Raw genomic sequence first — 23423 nt, forward strand, 5'->3', positions numbered from 1 at the left:
TAGTTTTGGATAGGTAATCAAATTTCATCATATGTATTTTCGTTACTTTTTTGTTTGTTTTAGAAATTAAGCTTGAAGCTGCACAAGGGCTATCTGCGTAGAGACCTCTCTAGTTTTGAACTGGAGGTAAATAGTTCAGCACCCACCACCACCATCTCCACCTCAAACTGTTTGACAAACAGGGGTGAAATTATGCCTATGTTCACCGGTACTGAATATCCGAATTTATATTTTAAGGCGGTTCTAATACCTACACTTATGTGAGCTGCTTTGACGTTTTTCTTTATGTTTAAAGATATATTTTGTGTTGCAGGGGTACAAACCACGTTCCCTTGTTATACAAACTCCAATTATGATATCCATTAGGCCTGCTCTGATTATAGCTGTTGGAAAAATGATAAAATTTAAAAATTATTATGGTTTATTTTAATTAAAATAGAACCCCTCAGTGACACGGCGACATGTCTGCAGACTTAAAACACTAAAATCTGAATTTTCGTACCCGTGGTGAGCAGAGCACAGATAGTCCATTGTGTTGTTTTGTGCTTAACTTCAAACAAATAATTAACACACAGATATTAAAGCTTCTTTATCAAAGTAAGTATGAAACAGTTTTTATGCATCAACGTATTTCTGAAAATATGGAGGCACATATTTTGATTATTATTTTTTTATAACAAACAATATTGGGTTGAACTTGACCCATTGGTCAAAAGTGCCAGCCTATAGATCTGCTGAAACATCCTTCAAATTAATTTTGTGAATTTACCAGATTTTGTGTTATTTTTGTGGTTAAAAATAGTTTTAATATTCAGTTACAGACTTACACTTATAATGGAAATATCTGACGTACTTATAAAAACAGTCTGTTATTAATATTATAGTTTTTTTTCAAGCTCACCTGAGCTTTGACTCTGCTTTATCTTTAGTCTTTTTTTTTTCTATCATCCTTTTGTTGCAACCGCTAAGACGAGTGCTTTAGGTTGATTGCCCTCACCATAGCAGACGAATGCTAAACAACACTGGCTATAGACAGAATCCAATGCTATAAAGATTGGAAAGATCAATAATTTCTCCGTAAGAAGCACTTTGAAAGATGATGTACGCAATCCCACGCCCTCCCATGAAATCTAACACAAGCTCAAAGAACAAATAGGGAACCAAGCGTTAGTCACATGGTTTTGTTCTGTTATCTTTTCTTTAATTAAAGCACGTGTTTTTTATTCTGTTGCTTTTTCTCTAATGAAATTTGATTCCGCACATACACCTAGTTCTACTAATTATTTCATGTGATAATGAAGTTGGCGGTTTTTTTTCTTCAAAATTTGTTTTAATATTACAGTTATACGGAAAAATAGAAAAAAAAAGAGTTTACTTTTTTTTTTAATTCAAGAACAGCGAAATTAAGATAAAGGCTTGTAGATTTGAATTTTAAATTAACTTGAAACGACAAATATACACACATTACTTTTATTTTCATATTTATTTTCACACACGTAGTTGTGGAGACAACTGAAAAAAAGGGATCCTGTGAGCAAGATATAAAAAATCGTTGCTTCAAAATTTTAAAAGTAACGAAAAAGAAAATCAGCACATGGTGATCTGCCTGAGAAATTCAATATTTAAACAAACCTACAAAAACTGGTTTGCCGTTAACTCGTTGTATTCAACTATTTCACAGAAAAAAACATTTTTAAGTGAAAAAAAAGGTTTGTTTGTTTGTTTCAGAGCAAAGCCACATTGCTGTGTCCACTACAAGGAATCGTACTCCGAATCTTCGCGTTGTTAGCTCGTAAGCCTATAATTGTTCTTTATGGAGAGTGACAAAAATGGTTGCGGTACAATTATTGAAAAACTGAGATTTTTATGAGGTAGAAAAAGAAATAAAATATTTTCAGCTTTAGATGTTACATTTAGAAAATTAATTTTCTATAGATTAAATTGCACATTTAAGTTTATGAAGTGTATTTATATCGTCATATTTTCTTACATTTATATTTATGTTGTTAAAATTTCTGTCCATACAAGTTTAAAAAGAATAATGAAAATCTTATACCTGAAAACCGAGATAAAACTATTTTTAAAGTGGGCTAAATATCCTCTAAAAATAGGTTGGTTGGAATTAAGTGATATACAACATTTATATGAATAAAAAGGCTTTATAGACGTATAAACTTTATACGATTTAATACAGCTCCGACGTACTGTATGACCATGCGATACCACAAAAGAATTCCCGCACCGTACGCTTCGGATGCGTTAAAAGAGTGACAGTCAATCTCTTACCATTTAAGGTGCTGTTGGCTGGTTGTTTTCCCATTGATCAATAGTATATAATTAGAGACAGCGGCAGATAATCTTATTAGTCTTGCCATAAATACAAACATATAGCTACAAAAATACCTAAAATGTGGATAACTAGTTTGCGAGGAATGTTAAGTGGCCGAGGTTAAAGAATGATGTGACTACGAAGACATTATTTATGTCCTGTTAGACCCCACAGATATTTCCTAGTTATCCAAGTCCCATTTAAATGACTAAAAAAAACACTCTACAAGAATGCTTACATTTACATTTGAAGGGCTGATCGCTAACTCAATTGCCAAGTTGAGAATTTATAATGCCAATATTCGTGGCTCGATCCCTGTAATGGCCACAATATAAACAATCTATTGAGCAGACTTTCGCTTAACAACAAATGTTACTTGCATCTTTTACAGTATTATTGTATGATAAAATGTATGAAAACACCCGACAGATGTCTAAGTTGTTCCAGGTGTCATAAGCAAGGAAAGATTGCTCGTATCAATCGATATATTTTCCTATGGTGTAGAGTTGTTTTTAGTATAGCATATCGCAGACTATATTGTTAAGCTTAAATAATATTGTGTAATCATAGCCTTCTCACCAAGGTATGTTATCACCCTATTACTTTTTATGTCCTTTTATTTTCGACCAGCTGTTACTAGCTGAGTTTTAAATAATGTGTATAATATGTATGTGTGTATATATATACATACCTAGAAACAAAAATAATACTTCATGTTCATACATATCCACACACATATAATCCATTTTAATTTCTCATTTCTTAATTTATTTTGAGAGGAGAAAAACAACAGCATTTATCTATCTTTATGATATTTCAGTGACAATATTTGTGATATTTCACAAAGTAAACGTCCTGAACGATATTTTATTTTTAAACTGTAATATAGACAGAATTTTCCTCTTCTACTTTTCTACACATGTTACAGTTTTATCATATTTTAATAAATCTTTGACAGCAGATAAATTAATTATAATTTTTATGTATATATGCACGTTTAATCTTTTAAAACTGTCATGATTATCGTCAAATCGTACAAGTGTCAATGTTATTGAAAATTTCAACTCGTGAGACAAATAAAGCAAGTTTCTAGCAGTGATTTTGAGTAAATGATAAAGCTTGTTCATCTTAGATGAATTTTCTTCTTTTTTTTTCGTTTAATATTGATACGTTTCCTCAACATTATTTATGAATTCGCAGAAAATCGTTTTTTAAACGTAAGCATCACATACATCAGCTTTAACGAATGAAACAAAATCAACATTTGTTAGTAGAGAGGTTAATAACGATTTAGAAATGAAAGTAAACATTGGAATAAATATTTTAACAAAACAAGAACATCGTTTAAAATCAAGATGAATAATAAATTATGTTATATTCTCTCACTAGATGACACTACTAAACTATATTGGAAGCATACTGCGCAATAATACAATCGGAAAAGATATATATTTTAGATAATAAACACCAATCACTTTGCTAAATTTTAATAAAAAAAATGGAATTAAAATATAAACTAAATAGAATTTTGTATAGGGACTACATTTATAGCTATGAAAATACCTAAAATGCGGGAACTAGTTTACGCGGAATGTTAAATGGCCTGATCAAAGAACGATGTGATCGCGAACAGATTATTTTGGAGCATGCTGATGTTTTCCCTCTCCCTATTTGATTCCTTGTTCATGTCCTGTTAGACCCCACAGATCTTTCCTGGTCATGCAATTCCCATCTAGCCTTTGACTATAACCAAGGTATGTCCCAATCTCCTTTGTCTTTCTCTCTTTTTTATTTATACCTTTTATTTTGTTACTGTTTCACGTACATTCTCCCTTTTGGCTGGTACACTCGCGTCTATTTTCTTCGTTTACTATTTACTGTTCCTTTGTACTTCTAAAAAAAAAAAATAACTGGATTTGCTTCAAATTGGTAAGTGTTCTTCAATACAACAGGCCTAACCAATTTTTAGATGATTTACATTTTAGTTGAAAGTCATTCTAAGACTAAATTTATATTTGAAAAATAAATATCCTAAACTTACAATGTGAGTCTTATGAAAGACATTTTACTTTTTAAAATGTAATATTAGATATTTTTTTCTTATGTACTTTTCTGCGCATGCTACTGTTTTATCATATTTTAATGCCTCTGCCAGCGTATGAATCAGTGTCGGACATTTTTTGTTGGTTTCCCTTTTTTATTTACTTGCTTCTCCTTAACCAAACATTTTAAGTGTCCTATTGCCTTACGACTAGAATAATCCTGACCCTATTTTCATTTCCAGTATCTCCTTATTACTGTTTATCAAACAGTCTTACGATAAATAGCAATTGAGTGTAAATAAGACAGTTTCTTGAAATAACTGCTGCGAAATCAATAAAATATATCTTCATTTATTGATCATCATACGGTAATGAAAAGTTTGAATACAGTTGTTTGGCTGTATCAGTAGAAAACTTAGAATATTCGATTTCAGTATAAATTTCTTTGTCTGTACACAAGTATAAAATAATAATGTACGTCTTTGAGTTAGATATTAACATTTTATGGACAACGAAATGTAATTTTGGATAAAGAACATTCATATAATTATTTTCTCTAGCACAATAATTTCGTGTGTTATTTGTTGTTAAAGAGCCGAATAGCAATTGGAAGGCCAAAAGATAAAAGGTGGAATTTCAACAAATACAATTCAATAATTATATTTACTCTAAACTTTCTACATTATTACAAATTTATATTTATATCTGTGTACTGTTAATTGTTAAAAAAGAACAGAAATATACACTATTTATACCAAGCCTTCCAAACATTGCACGGACTGTATTCGTTTACTAAGATCACGCAACTTAACAGCCATTTGGTGTTAAAAGGAGTTTTCACTTGTTTAGAGAAATTTTATGTAGGCTTTCTCCATTGCTCCACAAAAGAAATGTATGAAAAATAAAACAATCCTATAGCGTGTATTTCTTTTCGTTATATTTCAAAGATGGAAAACTAGGAGCCCAGTAAGTAGTCAAAACTGTGAAGGATTTTTTTATTATGTTTGGGATGTTTTCTGTATAATTCAGTTCTGTTTATTCATTCTTTAAAAAAAAGGGGGCATGTTTCTGAACAAATACGCACTTTAAATCTGAACAGAAAGGAATACTTTGCACATTGCTAAATACTCTTTGGGAGATCAACTACTCGTAACACATTCAGGGCTTCTTTTGCGTTTCCCATGTCTTATATAACAGAAGTGGTATCCAACAATCCATTGAAGATAACTCTGTATTCAGTGAATTTTCTTCTTTATATATCTATCTATCATGTTTGCTGACAGAAGTTATACGTAAAGAGAAACTAATTAATACGGATTGTGGGTGATCTTCTTTCTGCGTTTTCTGATGTTATTGTTTTTTATTATTTGCAATATGTTTGTTTGCACACTTGCTATAGTCACGTTATGAGGATGAAGAAGGTCTCAGCTGCACCATCATCGTGGTACGTGCCAACGAGACATCTATAGATGAGCTAATATGAAACAAAGATTATTAAGCAAGGCAATACATTTATGTTTCAGAAAAAACTTATATATATGTGTGTTTGTTCTTAGTAAAGGAATACTAAATTTCTAACCCGATTTAAAATTTTGTTCGTTTTTATTTTCATCTTAATAAATATTACTTTTATATTTTTTCTATCGAGTGTGTGTTTCTTTTTATAACGAAGCCACATCAGACTATCTTCTGAGTCCATCTAGGGGAATCCAACCCCTGATTTTAGTGTTGTAAACCAGAAAACGTACAACTAACCCACCGGGGGACTTTTCTAATGCAGTAATACTTTTTACTTATGTTGTTTTATATCAGTTTCATACAGTCTTCTTAAAAGAAGAGCGGTGGAAAAAGGTAACTTTTATCCTATATATCTGTAAACAACGTTTCTTTTAGTATTTACATTTTCTCATTTTATGCATTGTCTAAAATGAACTTAAATTCTTCTCGTCTTTATTTGTATTTTGTTTAAACTGTAAACCATCCTTTTTAAATTTAGCACTTTAATGTTTTCGGGTTTTATTATAGCAAAGCCACATCGGGCTATTTGCTGAGCCCACCGAAGGGAATCGAATCCCTGATTTTAGCGTTGTAAGTCCGTAGACTTACCGCTGTACTAGCGGGGGGGGGGCTTAATGGTTTAATGGAAGGCCATGATTGAGACTTCTAAAGGAGAATGGTGGTTAAAATATTGTTTGTTTTTTGAATTTCTCGCAAAACTACTCAAGGGCTATCTGCACTAGCCGTCCCTAATTTAGCAGTGTAAGATTAGAGGGAAGGCAGCTTGTCATCACAACCCACCGTCAACAACTGGACTACTCTTTTACCAACGAATAATGGGATTGACCGTCACATTATAACGCTCGGCATACTAGTGGTTAGGTTGCTGGTATGCTGATCGAAAGATAAAAAGTTCGAGCCATGATACCGCTGAATACGCTCAGTATTTTCAGCTGTGTTTGTTTTATAAAAAGTGTGATGAGTCTCGTTATCCAGTTCAAAGAACCGGGAAAAATTCTTTGTGCTGTTGATTAGCCACTTACCGTCTTGACAATACTTTCCAATGAAGCACGGCTATACATGAACCCTAGAGGTTAGTGATCTGGCTATTTAGTTCATGTATCACATAAAGTGTCATTCTTATTGAAAATACCAATTCATGAAACAAATAAAGCAAGTTTCAGGTAGTGATTCTGAGAAAACAAAACTAGTTCATCTAATGTGGCATTTCTGCTTTATGTCGTTTAATATGAACACCTTTCCTTGACATCATTTATGAGTTCGCAGAAGTTCGTTTCCTAAACATAAACATCACAATTTTTTTCATCTTCTTTTACTTAATCGATTATTTTATTATGTTCTTTTATTAGGAATGTGAAAATGAAACCTAATATTTCGGCTTATGTTAGAATATATCGTAAAACAAAAAATTCATTATAATTCCAGAACCGTTCTTCGGATTTCTTCCAAGCTTCTCTTGTTCATGTTCTAATAGTGCTCTATGTTTTATGATAAAATTGGCCTATTTCATGATTAAATAGTCTGTATCATTCCAATGGAAAGGAATTGTTTTCTGTGAGTCGAGAGAAGTTGTTCAGTAAATTTTCACTCAAAGCCTACAAAAATAATTTTAAAGGAAATTTTCAAACATTTATAAATATATCAGTTTACTAGTTAGTTGATAAAATTTATCATTATACAGAGAATCCCATCACAGAAAATATGTATTTTATAAATCTATGAGCGAAAGTAAAGAATAATATGTCAAACATATAACCGGATACTCGAGCTGCCGAGCCCGGCGTTGAGAATAGGCAAAAGCGGTGGTTATCTAAGACGCCTTCTTGTCTGTGGATACTCCAGTGTGAACAGGGGCGAAGCCTTAATTTCTGCCTTTTGCTCCAGTTAAGCTAGCTTCACTCAGGAAGCTACACCAAGATGCTATAACTGAAAGACATCCATAAAAATGAACACCTTTACTTATTTCTTGACTGATATATTGAAATTGTCTTGACCTCATATGTGAATGACACCAAACATTGTCGTTACAACAAGCAGTTATGTATCTAATAAATCACTCCATGTATTTATCGTTAATGGTTTGAAGATAAATATAAGGGCTCCTAAAGATACATTTAGAAGCTTGTACTGTGCAGTTATTCAGTTCTGTATTAACTTACGTTTGGACAAAACTAAAATATTTCTCATAACTTCATTATAAATGTTACAAATGTCAATAAACAAAATATTTTGGATGGCTCATCGTCGATTGTAATTTGTTTACTGATTGATATGAGTAAAATTATTAAAGACAAACCTACACAATAATAAATGATAAGTGAAATTTATCGCTATTAATGTTGTGTCACGACCGATTTAGATACATTTATTCTTTTTAATGTTTGAAGAAATTCGACCACAGATGAATGTGATTGAACGTGACTGAATGGAGATAGAAAACACTGACAAGAACGCACATGAGTGCTACATCTTACTTTGTAAACGTGTTTTGAATTTTAACGTCCAGAAACATTGCTGCATGGAATATTTTAGAGAAAACAAATTTTCACTTGGTAAATATTTATTTCATAGTATCAAAGTCAATGTGAATATGCAAGTACTTTATAATACGAAGTCATGCATTTTGTTTCATGAGAAACAAAGATTAACACATATACTAAATTCTGAAAAACAATTAATAGCATCATTGCATTCTTAAGTCATGCAATATGTATATATCATATTTCAAATACCGTAACTAAATATTTCAAGACACCAAGGTTAATTTATGCTTGAATATGTAGAGGAACAGGACAGGCCCTCTGAGAAAATACGATTTATGCAAGGTATTAATGATATTAATATTTTCATCCTTAACGGTATCTTATGGGTTCAATGGTTAAGTTAAAGTTCAGGTATAGTCGACTTTAATTCTAAACTACTGACCCGAGAGAATTTTGAAGTGAATAATATGATTGACTGTTACTTTTATAACGTACCCACAGCTGAAGGTGAGGAGATAATTTAGTGTCATTATGGTGCAAAATTTCGGATCTTTCAATTAGCAGTTTAGTCCTCTAACTACTAAACCATAGAAACAAAATATTATGATGTTAAACCTGCTACATACTGATTTTCAGTAAGAAAAAAAGATTGTTTGTTTGTATGTCTGTTATTAACCACAGTGGTACAGAATGGGCTGTCTTTACTGTGCTCATGACGGGTATCAAAGCTAGGTTTTAGAGTTATAAGCTTTCACACTAACCACTCAGTCACTGGGGTGTAAGAATAATAACTGTGCCAACTACTACCCAACTACAGAAAAAAATGCAGCACAGGCTAGATCCATTAACATAATAGATCCATTAATATCATTGCGAGGAGGCTCATCAGGAAAAGATCCTTAAGATTTTATTAGTATTTCTTCTAGTGGTCTGCTTCTCAGTGGCACTGCGATATCTCTGCAGACTTACACTCTGTAGCATTGTGCTTAATTCCAAACATACAACCCGTTCTCGTGGTCTACTAGTTAGCGTTTCTCATTGTAAATTCGTGGGTCCAGGGATGGTGTCCCACTACGCAAAACTGTACTCAGCGCTTTGGGGTCGTAGTTGCACTGTAAGACTGGTAGTCAAATCCCACTATTAGATGCGAGTAGCCCAAGAATTCACAGTTCGGGTTATTGTCTAGCTGTTATTCTTCTAGTTTATCAGTTTAAAATTAAGGACTGCTAGCACAGATAGTCCTAGTGTAACTTTGCGCAAGTGTCTGGAAACAGACAAAATAGCATATGTGTCCAACGACATTCAAATGCAGCAGAAGTGGTTTGCTTTTTTTTTTTTAATTTGGCGCAAAGACACCGAAACGTTTCGTTTTAACTGTCCCTAATTTTAACTAATAGACTAGAGGGAAGGTAACCAGTCAGCAGCGCTTACTGCCAACACTTGGGCTATTCTTTCTGACCAAGTAATGAGTCCCAAAATACGGAGCATAAGTATATTGTTTTATGCGATAACTGGATACGAACAACAGATCCTCGGATCCACAGTCTGGAACAGTAACCACTAGGCCACGTTCGGCCTAGCAGTAATGGAGAAGCATGGTCGTATAAATATGTTGTACACATATTGAATTACTTTCTGTTTTGATTATATTATACTTGATATACGTTCTGTGTAACCAACTAAATGCCATGTATTCCAGTTTGTAATCCAGTTTAGCAAATTTTCACTTCTTGTCTCAGTGATCCCCTTAGAAAGAAATTAAAACTTTATCATTTGTTTATTAAAAATGCTGAATTTAGATGTCCGTTTTATGTAATTGTTAGTAGTATAAAACTGGAAGCTTTATTTCATGTATTATGGACTTTAAAAAATCCATGTTTGCTGTATTTTTGCTTGTAGACTACAGCTTCCAAAGGAATATGTTTTAATCATTATAGTTGAGATGGTCATTCACTCCATAATTAGCTTTACTATGATTATTGTATCCACAGTAAGCAAATGATATCTTTAGTTGTTTTAGTTGCTGGTTTTCAAAATCACTTGTGTATTTGTTTCTTACTTCCAAGCCATTCGTCACTTTTACTGTTCAATAAAGTAAACATAAAGCTTACTTACATCTTATATTGTTCATTTCTACACTGAACTAAATAAAACAAGTTCATTTATCGACTGCATGGTGTTTTCTTCTTATGAAAAACAACAACAACAACAAACAGTCACAGAAGTCAAGGAAATGTTTAAGTATACACTATGTCGTGTATTAAACGTATTGGAAAAGAAACTGTCTTTCCAAAGTATGTTTGATAGTTTTTTACTATGATATAGCTCCAGTTTATTTCTGTTTGGTTAACTTATGTTCAGGATTGCTGATGATTAATGGAATATTATAAAACTAGTATAATCCCATAACATACGTTAGTCAAAGTATAGGTTGAACTGAACCTCCTTTAAAATTAGACTTTGAGATTAAACAATATTTGGAATACTAAGTTTATTTATTGTATCTGCTATTGTGCAACTGTATATTGAAAAGAACTGAACAGGGACCAATGACACTTTTTCTTCACTTCACCTAGCCACTGTATAGGTTTTTCTCATACGAACTGTACCTTTGATCCGAGAGTCTTATGACGTTAAACATCTAGTTTCCGCGGCGGCCAGAGCATCAACTGTCCTTTGTGTAGCGTTGTGCTTAACAATAAATAAATTAACTTATTGTTTGCTGTATATTGTGTATTAAAAGCACGTTTGTATGATATAACATTTATCCATGTGTTGTTAAATTATTGTTTTATGAAAATATTCCTGGTAGAAAATGTTCAAAGAAAATTTGTATTCAGTGAAGAAATATAAAATAAATCTTCGTGATATAACTAAAAATAAGATGTGTCTTTTGAATTGACAGTAAACTTTACACCCTTGTAAATTAGCTTCTTTAAGCGTTTAGAGCCTCTGAGAAATTTCCAGCCGGTACACAAAATTCAAGGGTTTTACCGAGAGAGTTTAGTTTCTTATATGAGGTATATTCAGTGACATCACTGAAAGACATAATGAAGTTACTAGTGCTTTCTCTGTGTTATTATATTCAGTATCAGTGAAAGCGATAATAAAACACAAGTTTACTTCTCAGCTAATTATGTTTCGTCCTTTTATTGTGAAATCTGGTATCTTACTTAATTGCTTTGATCAACTTTATATTCATTGTTGAACTTTGGTAGTTTTGTTAATTGTGATTGCACCTTTTAATTGTTGATTAGTGATATTTCAGTAAACTACAAATCTTAATTTTCATTGTTAATGTGTGATGGTTTATGTAATCATGATTCTTAGTTTGCATTGTCAATCTATGGTAACTTAGATAACTTTATATTAAAACATTTACAGTTGATCTCTGATAGTTTTGGTAATTATGATTCTTCATTATCATTTCTGTTTTGTGACAGTTTAGGTATCTGTGATTATTCATCTTTCTACGTGGTAGTCACTTGGATTTCATCAATTTTATTGTTAATCTGCCCAGTTTTGTCCATAGCGATTTTTCTTTCTCATTGTTGCTCTTTGGCAGTTGAGTCAATTATTATTTTAATTTTTTTTATTCTAGAGTTTGTGTGTGTGTTTTTTTATGGCAAAGCCACATCGAACTATCGGTTGTGTCCGTTGAGGGGGAAACAAATGCCTGATTTCAGTGTTGTAAGTCCGCAGACTTATTGCTGTCCCAGCGGAGGTCTTCATTGTGGATTGGTAATTGATTACGATTCTTCAGCTTTATCATTGTTTATCACAAATCTTGAGAACTTGACTGTCGGTGCTGATATCTGGGGCCGAGGAGGGGCAAGAAGTTTGAAGATGAGGACTCTATCAGGATGTAGTAGCAAATCCTCAGGAAGTTATCCTTGCAAAAACATTGCATACCTTTTTGAACTGCAAAGGAAACTTGAAACAATAAAGAAAAGTGTGGTATGCATACAATTACAAGTAAATAAATAGTTTTACATGCCTATAACTCTTAGCATATGTTTCGAACACTTCAGAAAAACAAGAACAAGTAAGTCATTACATTATTTTATAATTGAAATATATATATGTTGCTTTTGTTTTTATAGGAATTCATTCTTTTTAGAATTATGAACAAGACTAATTAACAATGGCAATTTTACTTTTTGAAATTTTGTATAAAGCACATTTCTTACAAACTGGACTATCTGTGCTCTGCCCACCAAGGATATCAAAACCCAGTTTCTAGCGTTGTAAACACACTACAAGTTGTGCCACTATGAGGCATTTAGCGTAATAACTCGAAAATCACGAACGTTAGATTTTTGAAAACTTCTCAACATGATTTATTATTGATTTTCACATTTAAAAAAAGCTTTAAGTGAATCACTTAATCTATGTAATTTACGTAACATTAAGATACTTGGACTTACTGTTATTCTTACCCGGTAACGTTATTCTTAGCCGGTAAGTTTATTTGTAGTTTAGTATATATACATATATATATGTATATACAGCGTTGATCAAACAAACATTTAATTTAATGCATTATGGGCGCGGCATGGCCAGGTGGGTTAAGGCGTTCGACTCGTAATCTGAGGGTCGCGGGTTCGAATCCCCGTCGCACCAAACATGCTCGCCATTTCAGCCGTGGGAGCATTATAATGTGACGGTCAATCCCACTATTCGTTGATAAAAGAGTGGCCCAAAAGTCAGCAGTGGGTGGTGATGACTAGCCGCCTTCCCTCTAGTCTTACACTGCTAAATTAGGGACGGCTAGCACAGATAGGCCTCGTGTAGCTTTGCGCATAAACAAAATTATGCATTATGTTACCAACAATAAAAGCGAAAAGCAGATAAAATAGAGACAATATTGTTTTATGAATTGATTTGAATAAAATTTCGAAATTGTAGTTTCAATTTAGCACTTCAATATGTTAAACATTATAATAAAAATGTATACTGTGCCACGTAGACTGAATTGCGCTTTATGGTGGCAGATAAAACATCTGGGTGTAGAGAGTGTTATCCTTGAAGCAGGAGTGTAACGTGACACATGATTACCTCGCGTATTTATTGTTTCTTCTTCTATCAGTAGGCCTGGCATGGCCTAGCGCGTTAAGGCGTGCGCTTCGTAATCTGAGGGTCGCGGGTTCGCGCCCGAATCGCGCCAAACATGCTCGCCATCCCAGCCGTGGGGGCATTATAATGTGACGGTCAATCCCACTTTTCGTTGGTAAAGAGTAGCCCAAGAGTTGGCGGTGGGTGGTGAGACTAGCTGCCTTCCCTCTAGTCTTACACTGCTAAATTAGGGACGGCTAGCACAGGTAGCCCTCGAGTAGCTTTGTGCGAAATTCAAAAACAAACAAACAAACATCTTCTATCAGCAGTACGTTGAGTGTTTTACAGCGGGAACAAATTTTACAACTAAAATGTTGACAGGCTAAACTCTACTTCGAAAATTGCGAGGCTCAGCTACTATATATGCATATGTATCAAGACACGCCTTTACTCAGGAGTTTATAATTGTTTGTAATGTCGGCAATAAGTATGCGTAAAAGTACCATTGACCTCTGGTGTATTAATTGCATGAATGAATCAGGTAAGTGTTTTGTTCACCGAACAACAAAAACGAAACAAACAAACAAAAACAACACCTTCTCATTTCGCTGGAGGAGTCTCAAAGTAATTGAGTATATAAATGGAAATGTTGTATGAACAAAATTAATATACTAACTGAGATGTCTTAAAAACTGTTATATAAATCTTATTACGTTAAGCTAATGTTGTATTTTTAGTTTTGTGTATTTTACTTATCATAACAATTTTCCGTTGTTTGTTTGCTTGTTATCATCTCTGATTTTTTTTTTCGAAAGAAATAAATGTTTAAAACTTGTTTCAATTTGATTTTACATAGAAATATAAAATATTGGAAGATGTATTGTTTTGTTTAAATGACCTATAATTAAGTGGTGAATGTGATGTCGAAGCTTATTTTAGAGATACAAAAACTGATTGAGATCGTATGATTGTGTTGACCATGGATGATGACAGGAGTCACTGCTATATCTTCCAATGGGTTTTGCAACATAAGAGTCCATGAACTGTTGAGTTATTATTTTAGAAGACCTTTATTTCTTAGGGTGGGTGAACACAATCGGAAACAGCTCCCAGGCTTATTCCAAATGTTGTTCTTCTTGCTGAAGGAATGAAATGAATCAACCTCTATATGAGAATTTTCCACACACCATTACAACTCCTCCGTCAGCTGTCACGATTTTAACGTCATAAACAGGGTGAAGGGTCTCGTGTGGCCTGTGTCATGTTGTTACTTTACTATCAACGCACCAAAGGATAAAACGCAGCTCATCGGACCATGTCACGCATTTCCGGTCATTCGTTGTTCTTTTTCCTATTTGCTTTTTAGAGAAGTATTGTGAGGACTCTTTACTGATCGTTATATGATGGTATCTGCAACCACCTTCTCGTGATACAGTTGGAGATAGTCTAATCCTGGTCAATTTTGAAGAATATGCTCACTTGTGATAGATACATTCTCATGTGTGTTGTGTGTTACTGGCTTGTCTAGTCGTCTGTTCCCTAGACCATGTAACTTGATACTTACAAGTTTATAATGACTTGTGAAAGTGGAGATTTGTAACCCCACTAACAAATACTGTCACAGTTGTTCAGTGTTATAGTGATGTGCTCACTCATGATCATCTATTTGAAAATGCAACTTACACACCGTCTCGATTAGAACATGTAAGTGTTACATTTTCACTTTAATGTCTCAAAATATCTAAATTTCACGTCTGTGGATACACCGTGCCAATATGTGTAATAGTTAGTTTGCATTTGGACTTCTCAAACTGTCTCAAGTTTTACGCCCGCAGATACATCGTGGCTGAGTCAATAACTTATGTAACAATTAATTTTCTGCTTATGGAAAAAAAAAATACTCCACTTGTTATCCAGGGGGAACAAAACTAATTTATTATAATCACAAAAGCCAAGTGTCGGTCGGTCACGCTCGATTTCTTTGAAGTTCGTGAATTACACGAGTTTAATCCCACTTTTTCTCCTATATTACTTTCTCTTTTCATTGCCCGTTTCCATTTCAGTGCGATTCAATAGCTAACATAGTGGTAAATAACTCCTAGGTTTCGACACGATTTCTGTTATATAAAATCCTGCTAAAGAAGAAGTTTTTATACCAAAATTTATTTAGCACCAAGTAAAATTAATTTGCTGTTTGTTACGAAGAGAAGTTTTTGAACAATAAACGAGTATTTACAAGAAGCGTGGCCTTAAGAGAATTATTGTAATAATGCAGTTGACGTGATTAGAAAATAACTGTGTTCAATGAATGTTGGGATAAGGATTAATGAATCACTCTTTAGGTTGCTGGGACAAGGACTGATACTGGGAAGTTACTCTTTAGGCTGCTGGGACAAGGACCGATACTGGGAAGTTACTCTTTAGGTTGCTGGGACAAGGACTGATGCTGGGAAGTTACTCTTTAGGTTGCTGGGACAAGGACTGATACTGGGAAATTACTCTTTAGGTTGCTGGGACAAAGACTGATGCTGGGAGGTTATTCTTTAGGTTGCTGGGACAAAGACTGATGCTGGGAGGTTATTCTTTAGGTTGCTGGGACAAGGATCTATGCTGAGAAGTTACTCTTCAGGTTGCTGGGACAAGGATCGATGCTAGGAAGAGTCACTATTTAAGTAAATGACATATTTCTCAAGATAAGCTTTGGTTTCTTGAAGCAGGGGACTTTTAATTTTATTATGTCTGTTTACGGGCTTGCAGAGTTGCAAATGCATATTTGAGGATTTGAACTTTGTAGGTTTTGATTTCTCTTCATTTTTGACTGACTTTTATACTAGTTAATGTATAAAACTTAACTATTCGAAACTTATAATTTTCATCCAGTGACACCATGTAGTTTTCATGAGTTTGCAATAAGAAAATAAAACACAAAGTACAGAAACATAAATTTATGATTATTACTGATAGAAAAAGAGGAGCATCAACACGATTCATCAAAATTACTAATTACCGAATAGGCAGATTTTGTTATAACCTTGTTTAGTTTAAAGTTCTTATGGTAATGATGAGGTATCTGATGTCGATCGGTGTGAATACTAGTTGTGTATCTGATAAACGAAGTTTAATCACCAACTGTTTACTGTTTTATTATTGTGAGAAACTATAATTACCTATCGTTTTATAACCTGTGTGATGACTGCTAATTTAGAGGTATTCTGAAAGGGATTTGCGTGTTATAGAAGTAACAAAGGTTTGATAATGGGTCTTATTATCAGACAGGCAGGTGTGGTAGATAAAGTTATTTATACACGTTGTTAAGAAGCTATGTAGCTTGTAACTATTTAATGTTTAACTTTGTATCCATTTGTTCAAACAACATCTCCATCTAACATTGTTGAACTACAAGACCCACAGAACACATCTTCGTAACCGTATCTGGTGTAGGAGATGTTGACTTAATACTATAGGTTACCGAGGAAAAGTATACAAATCTGCAACAGCAAAAATGAAAGGAAAAGTAATTATTACGATATGCATAGAAATGTAAAGAGACTGGTTAAAGGAACCATGACATCCTACTTAGAGCCTCTATCAATAATCTGAACAAAGTTGAAATTAGAAACCTTGTTCTGGTTATATCAATATCATTTGAAATTGTATTCCATCTATCTCATATAGACTCGTGTATATTATCGTATTTCATTAAAGTACACCAATTAGAGCCGAGGTGTACTTCACATTTTTGTGAAACTTATAGAAGCGGTAATTATTTACATACAGTTCACAGGTTACGCTCAACAGAAGTTTTTTTAAAAAAACTTGTCCACAATTTTAAATCCACTAAAATATTTTTGTAATATATCAACAGTAAAAACTTCATTATACGCTACTATTGTATTTCGTGCCTATACACATACAATGACAAACGTTCTTGTCCCGTACTCTAATATTATAACATCCTAGTTCCACCAAAATGATCAACACTAAAACATCTCAAATCAAATTTAGGAACTTATTCACGCGGAATGCCTCGTCAATTCGCTACGTGCACTTGCTTCGTTCCCAGCTACTGGCTCGTTCAAGCTCTAACTCCCAACGCTCTTTTTCTATTTTTACGTCTATCCTCCAAGGTAGTCAGACAGCCTTTGTAATCCGATTGTCTGCACCCCTAATATTGTGGGTTGCGACCCATTCACTGCCGACTAATGTGTGCTGCTGCAACAGAGTGGAAAATTGCACGTGTACGAATCGAAATCCGTAGGAAATAACGAGTAATGTTGCCTTAATTTTCTGGATGATGAGGTTCTTGTTTAATTTTCTTTTTTCCACGTTTTGAAGAAAATGCAGAGAGTCACGCACAACCTATTATAAGCTATCCACTTTCGTGGATTGAAAAATAACCCATCTACTACCACGCAGCTTTGCCACAGACAGAGAAAGGAAGATGATCTTGAGACTATGATATTCATTTTATTTTTACAAATCGCTACGTAGTGAGTTTGCTAATTTTTTATAATAACAATGATCATTCGTTTTGTAAGAAAGATCTTATTTTAACCAGATGGATTAAACAAATGTTTTGTAAAGATGAATGTTATGGATCGAAATGTTTTACGAAACCTCAGATTTACGTTATACACTTTGTACCTTTTATACGACGCTAAGCTTTCTGCTAATTTTGTTTACGTTCCATAGTTTTGATGGAGAGTTAATAAACTTTGTTTATGTGTAAAGTCAATTTGTCTCTTTGTTATATAAAGAAATAACTTTTAATAGACAGCTAAAGGAATCAATGGTTTTAGGCACTGCCACAGCAAAAGTCACTATAAGATTACTAAAGATGTGTGATGGTTTTACAGAGAGAAGACGATAAATAAGAAAGCTAGTTTTCAGTTGTCCACAGCACTATTTTAATTGTATTACATAATTTACACCCCTTCATATGAATGAGACGTAATGACAAGGTGATGTGATATTACACAGTATATTATTAGCACGGGTATCATGACATAACAGTCATTAAGTATAGTCTAGATAATTTCTAATGCTACTATATCTTGCTTAAAACTCGTAGAAAGTTGATGTTGTTTCCATAATGATATGAAACTGTATCAACATAAAAACCAGAATATTCTATATCTGGCTTCTTCTATATTCAAACCAGTTTTATTTAATTAAGCATCAACATAGAAATCAGCTAAAAAATTTTCCTAGGAAGAAAACATATTTTCGACGTAATTATAATGTGACTTGGAATAATTATCTCGATAAAAATAAATGTTTCAATAAACCTCAGCGATTAAATATTAACAAAGTTTAGGAAACTTATAGTCAAAATACGGATCACAAATTTGCAATTTATTAGTAGAATGTGGCAGATAACTGAAAGCATATAATGGGTATATTACTATTAGTGTGATATGAACACGTTATTTAGATGCCCCATATTCATCAAAGAGTATATTTATATAGATTTTTTAATAACTAATTATCTTTGTCAAAAAGTAAATATCAGCTTATACTAGTTGGTAAACGCATAAAAATTAGTATATTTAAATTATATTTTAGATCAGACCATATATTCATGACGTATCCCACTACCTTTCTTCATATAAGACATATTCTAACTGTAAAGTAAACACATACTACATCCGGTAAGTTGAAAAATACAACTTAGAAAATATGCTCAAGTGTATTTTATAAATTAAACACACATTTTATTCAAAACCTACAGCATTACGCATAGCTTTTCACTAACTTCTTAACAGAAAGCACTTGTGGCCATAGTAATTTCACTACGCCTGCTTAAGTTTTTTACTGATGAAAATATAAAGTAGTCATTTTAATTCGACGCTGCATTGCAACAATGTTTGGCAAACCAACGTTAGGGGCGACGTCGTAAAAATCGATAAATGTATAGATTTCTGTATCTCAACTTTAGTTTTGACAAAAACTGTTGTTTTCTTTTAATGAAAATTATAGTTTAACCTAACATGTGTACACATAATTAATGACGATTTCACGAAATGTGTAAGAAGAAATACGTAAATAGCCACACCTTCTCGTAACAAGCGAGTCTGTAAAGCTTACAGTGGAAAAGACGAATTCATGGAGCTGTTTTATGTTGAAAGGTGTTGCTTTATGAAAGAAAATCGTGGTATTTAATTAAAGTTGGTAATTAGGAACATACTGTTGTATAGTTTACTACAACTGGTAGTAAACATCAGGCAAGCAAAATGCAAATGGATTGTATGACGTTAAAACATTTTCGCATAAATAAGATGTAACTCTAGTATATTAATCAACATATTCCACGTTATACAACAATCTTAATGAAAACCGTAAGTTAATTAGACAAAACAACTCACCTAAGGCTTGTTCTAACTCATCTGATATTGTTTCCATCTTCGTAGTCTACGCGAGTCAGAACCTGTCTTGTGGGAAATCTAATGTGTCTGGTGCTCAACCGAGTCGACAATACTAATAAAACAACACTTAGTATTTTCAGAGATGGAATTCACTGTTTAAGGCTAAGAAACAATTGTTGTAATTTACATTTAACCGTATATATATATATATATATTAGCCCAGTGAATAGATTTACGTGACTGAAGCGCTTATTTGCTAATATAAAATAGTATTATCGTCACCAGCACTTTTAAATATCTCATTTCATATTTGCAGAGAGAAGATAATATATAATGCTGATTATTGCATATTTTATGAACCATTTATTGATGTTATTTTTCTTTGCAAAATATTTCCATGTTTGGAATCCGTAGAGTGTATCTATAAACATGTCAAATTAGTATAATAACCTACAAACAATATTTGTAAAGAAAAATGTATGTAACCTACATAACTGTTTTAGAGAAACATACCATACAAGATAAAATTAACGTTTCACCTTAAACTGCAATTCTATTGGTTGTATAATAATAAATTTTCGATGTTTAGACATAATAATGTTATCTTCATAGTAAGTTAAAGGTAAAACTTTTAGAAAAAGGTTTTTTCTCTACTTTAAAACACTTATTTTTATTTAACAATCGTAGATAACTAAGAGGTGGCCATTTTTCCAAAATGTTATATATGTAGAACTGGCTTCATTATTTGCACCAGAAAAAACCAGGAGTGTACGTTTATGGTTAATAAGCATATAAGTTGCATGGATCCATACGTGTTCTAATTGTATATATATATGGGTTCGTTATTTACACAAGGAAGAAACATGGTGAACGCTTAGAGACAAATGAGAAAGAAAATATAAGCATTCGTATAAAAGTTTGACAAGTTTACGAATTAAAGATATTTTACGCTTAGTCGTTTTAGTTTTTATGAAAAATAATACTGGCTAAAGGCTGATATACCTTACTTTACAGTTACATATCATTCTGGTTAAACAAAGTGTTATTAAAGAAGACGAGTACTCTTTTGACAACAGATACTGTTTTCTCGTAAAAATACTTATTGTAAATATTATTCCAAATTTATTATAAAAGAATATCATATTTTATTGTAGTCTTTTCAAGATGAATATGGATATTCCTAATGTAGAATACTTATAGTAGGGCCTCTCAGTGGCAAGTGATATATCTGCGGACTTTTATCGCTAGAAACCAGGTTTCGATACCCTTGTTGGGAAGAGCAAAGATAGCCTTTTGTGTAGCTTTGTGCTTAATAACAAACAACAACTTATAATAGGGATAGGCTATATGTGCAAGAAATGCAATACAAACTAAAATCTCAAATGCACTGTAAACAGCATGTAAACAAACTTTATAAGCTCTTTACACGCACTGTTGAGTAATAAACAAACCAATTACAGAGTAACAAGTCATCAAAGCAACTAATCTTGTTGAAAAGGCATAGCTCTCTCTTTCCTTCGCCTCATGCAAATCTTAATGCACATGAATGAATTATGCTATTAATAACGAGCTAACAATACACTGTAAACTATATTCTATGATTACGAGCACGATCTGTGAGTTGCCAAGTAACAACCTGCCCATATCATGATTGTTTATGCGCATGTGCAAGGCGATCAGCCTATAGCAGTATCAGCTGAATAAAAAACATGGACTTTAGATCTAGGTTGTAACTAAAATATCATGTTGATACCCTTAAAAATATTTTGTCCCAGAGAAGAGAGCAATACTGCAAAAAGATATAAGGTTAGAAATACTAATACTGGATATGTGAAACAAGCTTTAGCCTTTAATCCAGTTAAATAAAGGACTGCCACCCTGACTAGGTGAAAGAAAACTTAAGCAAAATATCAAGCAAAAGCCCTGGCTTACGCGCATGTGCAAGGCGATCAGCCTATAGCAGTGTCAGTTATATAAAAAAAATGTAAACTCTAGATCTAGGTTGTAACTAAAATATCATGTTGATAACCTTGAAAAATAGTATCGAGAAATAGATCTAAGTAAAGCTACAAGAAGAATAGACCGAGAACTCAATCACTCTTGAGATTTAGTACCCAAAAAGTATGAGACATGTGTAAAAAAAGAGGAAGTAGAAATGGGAGCAACGAAAAGTAAGGAAACAAGGTAGAAATTATGTTGCTTCTTGTCAAAACCCATCAAGTGTTTTAATATCATCTCGTCCATTTTTACATTTTCTCTTACTTTTTCTACTTTCATTTCTAATTCCTAATTTGTTCATGTAAAATTTACACTTGTTAAATCCTGCTGTTAAAACTGAAGTCATGAAAATGAGGAACCATATTGAGTTAATTAAATGTCAAAGTGTGATAGCTTACATTCGTAAAACTTGACAGACCATATCCTAGAATCTGAGAATGTTTAATGTGACAGTATTCTATAACTTTCAATATAAACTATTTTTTTGCCAACGAATAGTGGGATTGACCATCATATTATGACTTCGCCATGGATGAACACGGATAAGTAAATGCGTTTACTTATACATTTATGAATTAGCTTTTACATACCTTGTTTTTAATTACTATTGTTATTTATGTTCTTTAATATATGATGACAGTGTTTTAAGGGGATAGCTGTGAACTTTGAAGCTATGTGAATGTAAATTACAAAATCGATTAATTTTTAACTTATTTTATCTTTTATTTTTCATTCTTGGATCTTTTTAAGATTATTCAAAGATATTATTTATTTATATAGTTTATATATAGTGTAAAAATTATTACGGAACTATGTATAAAACACAAATATGTGATTCATCTCAAACTGTTGTATGAAAATTATTGCACCAAACTATAGTCATGAATTTATAGTTTTGATTATGGCCGGTTGTGATCCAACCAACTGGACAGTGCCAAGCAGTAGTGCGGTAATGCATTCATGGCTCATAGAGATAAAAAGGCACATGACAAACATGCGAAAAGCAAAGTTTGGCTAACGATGGCTACATTATTGACAAGTGATGTGGAATTTCATGTTTTAGAGAAATCAATTGGAACTTTGAAAAGTTACATGAAACCAGTACTGTTAATAAATGGAGCATTCAAGGAGGAAATCTCCCACTTTTTAAAAGCAGTGTTAAGTAGCTCAAATTATGCTATTATGAGACAATTGCGCAACAATCCAGTAGAAATCCTGCCACTGAATTAGTTGTAAGTGTAATTGTGAATGCTACCTTTAAAACAGTAAAATACAGATTAACATGAAATGGGCATCAGACCTCACGCTAGAGTATGAATAAAGCTGGAGGAGGATACTCTTTAGATGTAATTCCAAATTCAAATTATTTGACAACCGTTAATATTAATTTGTTCGATGAAAAAGAGAGAACGGTATCACAGTTAATATAGCACATAGAAATGCTGGAGGATTAACATATGTTTGGGCTTTACCCCAGCCAATAGTATTTGAAATCTACAGAGGGTTAATGGCACCCTGACTACAGACAGGCACTACACATTCTTTTTCATTATGTCATTCTATCAGGAACAATAGTGGTTAGAAAAAGATTCATTTTCCTAAAAACAAAGATTCAAATGTATTGAAACGATTT

At 32.9% G+C, this 23423-nt stretch overlaps 1 protein-coding gene across 4 annotated transcripts in view; it reads left to right on the forward strand.

The window, feature by feature from the left end:
- The first annotated feature begins 3951 nt into the window (after positions 1–3951).
- The window catches only part of LOC143232687 (poly(rC)-binding protein 3-like), a 227109-nt gene continuing 207637 nt past the window's right edge, over positions 3952–23423 (forward strand). Inside the window, exon 1 of one of the 4 annotated variants that reach the window (XM_076468418.1) lies at positions 3952–4083. The gene's annotated coding sequence lies outside the window, so the exon portion shown is untranslated. Of the gene's footprint in view, positions 4084–4109; positions 4259–23423 lie in introns of those variants that run through there. The other 3 variants (XM_076468421.1, XM_076468423.1, XM_076468422.1) reach the window with 3 other exon arrangements.

The sequence above is a fragment of the Tachypleus tridentatus genome, chromosome 11 (assembly GCF_004210375.1).
Source record: "Tachypleus tridentatus isolate NWPU-2018 chromosome 11, ASM421037v1, whole genome shotgun sequence".
Lineage (NCBI taxonomy): Eukaryota > Metazoa > Arthropoda > Merostomata > Xiphosura > Limulidae > Tachypleus > Tachypleus tridentatus.